Here is a 5,132-nt window from a genome sequence, read left to right as displayed (position 1 = left end):
TATACTATTTTGATATAAATATAAATATATTACGAAGCTTCTATTAACATCATATGTCATTTACTAGAAAAAAATATTATCAACCAATAGAAAAACGAATACAGATAAATAAATACAAGTTTACAAAATATTGATGTGTGTTGTTTGATGATTAATTTTAAAAGAGAAATTAAATTTAGAAGTTTTTAAGACTAAAGTCAAAAGATCTAAATCAAAAACAATAGGCCCACAGATGTTATATAAAACATCTAACAAATGATAACGAATACAATACAAACTTAATATAATGAAAGCACGATTTTATTAAGGAATTTGATTCTGGTAATATTGTACAGATTGTACTGGTACGATAATTGAGGTAGGACCTGTGAATGACCCCTATCATAAATTAAGCGGTCTCCTTCTCCGAAAAGTTGGACGCGAATTGCGACCTGAGTAATTTGATAGTTTGACCTCTGAAGCACGAAAACCGGGTTTCCAGCATCAGGGAGACCAAGGTGACTACGGCTTCTTCGTAAGGTCTACACACGTTTTGGAAATATGTAGAGATAGTATGTTAATATACTTTTTTTAGACTTTAATAAGATGACGATAGTGACAAATACGTAGGCAAGTATCCAATATAAAACTATTTTAGATAAAAGCTTAAACTCAATTTTCAGGTTTCTTCCTTAAAAAATGTAATAAAAATTGAATGACATATGGTTTACCTGAAAGCGAGGAATCCTTGGACGCAAAGTTCCGTGAACCACTGAAAGCCGCCGGCTTTCATCTTTCCTCCCATTATCATAACCATCTCATCCGTCATATTAAGTTTTAAGTATATCATAATAAAGTGTCGCATGATAAAGTATCGCGTGATAAAATGTCGCTAAGCCTTAAATTGATTATTACATATAACTGTTTTTTATATAATAACATAACAAATGCCATTCTGAGTAGGGGAGACCAGGGCTAGTCGGCGCAATTTTTGTCAAAATTATCATAGCTCCGAAATTAATGATCGTATAAGATCTTATACAATCTATACCTTAAATATCTACTTATAAATATATACTGTTATATTTTTTAAATATTTAATAATTTTCTCTCTAAAAAAGTTTTAGTAAAAGTCATTTTTTGAACCCAGTATTCCCGAACCCGTGGTTAGTCGGATCTTCAATGGGGCTAGTCGAATAAAGTGGTTAATTAGGCTTCTTATGAGATAAAGAAAATTCAGATTTTAATATTTAACTATGATGCTTTATTTATATAATATTCTATTTACAATTATAACAAATTAACTGGCAGAGAACCCTGCGCCCAATCTTTACATACTCTATATTGAAATCAATCTTCTAAATATGAAAATTTTTATAATTCTGTTAACATATAATACACACATCTTTTATTAATTTTTTATTATGTTTTATTTATTTTTTATTAATAATAAATTTACTCAAAATATATCCAATTCTACATTTAAATATATAACATGATTTGATTTTATTATCAGGCAAAAATTATAATCTGATAATTAAAATGTTTATATCCAATAAAATGTATTAATTAGAATCATATTATATTGTCAATTAAAATAGATATATATATATATATATATATATATTTGTTTGCTAGATATAATTCATTTTAAATAAGTGATTTTATTATAAGGTTAAAATTTATATATGCAACATATATTATATCTGTGACAATATATAAAATACACCATATATAAATATATCACTATATATATGAAGATTTTAGTTTGCAAAATATTTAGGTCTGTTAATTATATTAAAATGAAATGTATTATTTTATATATTACATTTATAAAATATTATATTTTAACCTGTAATAAATGGTATTTTTCTTAATGAGATATCATTTTTATACAGTTTTAGAACTTCTTCATAATCTTTTTTAGTAAAAATTTTCCTATTTTGAATTTTGCATATATATTTGGGTACCATAATAATCAGGGTTGTTAAAGGATCGAGTCAAATTATCGCCGATCCTGGATTCGATCCTAAATTTGTCTATTTCCCCGGATTTATGATCCTGACCTAAATTAAGGATCGTGATCGAGATCATTTTTTTAAATATTCGATTCCGATCCTTTTATAAATTAATTTCTATAAATAGCAATAAATAAAATAAAAATTTTGAAAATTAAATAAAAATATTATTTAAAAATAAAATATCTATCTACATCTTTTCTTAAACGGCTCGTTTTGAACCTATTTTTAAAAAGGGCTAACTCACTATTTCACCCAGAAAAATTTTAGGCAAGCCTGAAGATTTTTCTCATAGAAGGAATAAAGGTATAGACATATATTATCGAAATCTTGAGGCTTAGGTAAAAAAATTTTGTCTGAAAAATTGAGTTAGCCGTTCCAAGAAATGGGCTCATAAGGAGTCGTTTAACAACACTAATAATATTTTATCAACTTCCGTTTCACCATATTTAATATTTCAATAATTTCCTAAATTTTATCAAGAACGAAATTTAGAGCCTACAAGTTTTATTTATTTAATTATATTATATACTAGTACATAGCCCGTCAAAAATGACGGGGAATGAAAATTTTTTTCTTACTTTTATGCATGTTACCTTTATTTGAAAATATTTAATTTTTATTCTTCTTACCCCCTCATTCCTTCAGGCCAGGTTTAATCCATTAAAACTAAGTGCTATGTCTTGAATAAAATTAATTTAAAGCATTTACTTGATAATACCAATATTATTTGTTAAATATTACTGATTACTTATTCCTAATATTTAATATAAAAAAAATTAACAGGCAAAGTCCAAAGCCATATTAATTATGAAAAATTCTTCCAAGCCCAATGAAAGATCATAATAATTTTGGTAGTTAAGAACTGAAATAAAATATTTAAATAATCATAATGAATTTAAAAATACAATCAAAATTATGGGCCTTGGTTTTTTGATGGTCAAGTACAGGCCTGCAAAAAAATTTGTTTTGTGCCAATGTCTGAAAAAAATTCTCAAGCGTCCAAGCTCATAATAATTTTGAAAAATTTTCCCCAAGCCCAGCCCAATATAATTTAGAAAAATATTTTCCAAGCCCAGCCCAACCCATAATAATTTTATAAAAAAATTTTCTCAAACCTGGCCAACCGATAGTAATTTAAAAATTTTTTCCAAGCCTGGAGATAGGTAAATTGATAAAAACCATATCTATTTTTTAATCTATTTTAACCCAGCTCACCCCAACCAAGGCTAACCCATTAAGACTAAGAGTGAATACTATTTTTTTGAATAAAAATAATATTTAAATTAGATTTTACCTGAGGGCCATATAAATATTCTGTGTTAAATAATACACCTATGCCTAATATTAAAAAAATTCCTAAGCCAGGTCCTCGCACTTGGTTTTCTCAAACCCGCAAAAGACCATAATAATTTTGATAGTTGAGGACTGAAATAATATATATAAAAAGTCACAATGCATTTAAAAATACAATCAGAATATGAAAGTAGCATGGGCCTTGGTTGATCAGGCCTTGCCATGTCTTCAAAAAAAAATTTCAGGCCAATTTCTAGCCCATATTTAAAATTAAAAAATTTACAGGAATCTTAGACTATAATAATTATGAAAAATGTTTCTCAAGCTATGTCCAAGTCCATATTAATGGTGAAAAATATTTCCCAAGCCCAAGTAAACCCAAATAATTTATTTTGATCCAGAAAAATAGGTCTGATGTAAAGGGTTTATAAGAATTAAATCTGTCTAATTTCAAAATTATCATCAAATGAAGGGTAAATATCTGATTTACCTATGATTCTACTCGTGATCTCCTGGTATTTATGTAAAATTCATGAATACATATTAAGGTACCATTCTGAAAATATGTTCATCCTAATTTAAATTTTAAACAAACCAAATGATTTATTACTTATTTACAAAATATAAAATTAAATTTAAGAAATTGTTATTAAATTACAATAGAAAAAAAAAGATATGTCTAAGTACAAATAATAGGAGGTAAACTTCAAGCATAGTCAAATTATATATAAGTAAAACAAAAAGGTTATACATTTAATCAAAAATGTTATAGTAAGTTATGAATAACATACATTCTACAATTATGAAGTTATGAGTAAATATACAAAATTTTATTATCTTATGAGGTTTTATTTAAAAATTTATATTTATTTTGGGGTTATTCTAAAATTTATTATTTATATAAAATATGTTAATGAATTAGTAATTTTAAGCACCTCTATTTTAAATTTTATCCAATATGATTTCCATCACATTTTTAAATTTTGATATTTCTAATACATGCTCACAGTATACATTCCACCAATTTTACCTCTTTTACTCTTAAATTTTAATATTTATATAAAATTTATTAATAAAGTATATTTAATACCATACACACAAACAAAATAATTACCCTTCAACCCATGGCTTTTTGATCAGGCTTGGCTATGTCTGCAAAAAAAAATTCAGACCAATTTATAACCCATAATTAAAATTCAAAAATCTTAAAGCACCTCTATTTTAAATTTTATTCAGTATGATTTCCATCACATATTTTGATATCTAATACATGCTCACAGTATACATTCCACCAATTTTACCTCTTTTACTTTTAAATTTTAATATATTTATATAAAATTTATTAATAAAGTATATTTAATACCATACACACAAACTAAATAATTACCCTTCAACATAGTAAGTAGATTACAATAAAATAATTGGAAAGTAAATTATTACTTACCATAATTTGAAAATTTTCTTATCCAATAATAAATGAAAATTAAGCAAAATTTAAAAAATAAAAAATGATTGTTAATTTAAATTAAATATATATGAAGAATTATTGTAAAATAAAAAGTTGAGGGGGGCTTGCCTTCCAATCGTGAAGTCGCGAGTTCGAATTCCGGAGATGGCAAAAAAAAATTTTAAAAAAAAATTAACATTACACTATATAATCAGTCTCCTTAAGTTTTAAATACATTACGGAGATACGAAAACGATCATCATGTGATTATGGAGATTTTAGATTATATATATTAGATAATATAAATAAATTCTAGGTTTTAATAATGTCTTTTATTATAGATTTAGAAGATAATACATCTACTATTGATGTATAATAATTTAATTATCATT

General features: G+C 25.4%; 1 pseudogene; it reads right to left on the bottom strand.

Moving 5' to 3' along the window:
• Nucleotides 1–303: 303 nt before the first annotated feature.
• On the bottom strand, nt 304–808 carry LOC135930397 (phosphatidylinositol 4-kinase alpha-like; annotated as a pseudogene).
• Nucleotides 809–5,132: the final 4,324 nt, after the last annotated feature.

The sequence above is a fragment of the Gordionus sp. m RMFG-2023 genome, chromosome 5 (genome assembly GCF_954871325.1).
Source record: "Gordionus sp. m RMFG-2023 chromosome 5, tfGorSpeb1-WG-v2, whole genome shotgun sequence".
Lineage (NCBI taxonomy): Eukaryota > Metazoa > Nematomorpha > Gordioida > Chordodea > Parachordodidae > Gordionus > Gordionus sp. m RMFG-2023.
The sequence above is the reverse complement of the archived record's forward strand: the minus strand, read 5'-3'. Positions and strand labels throughout refer to the sequence as shown.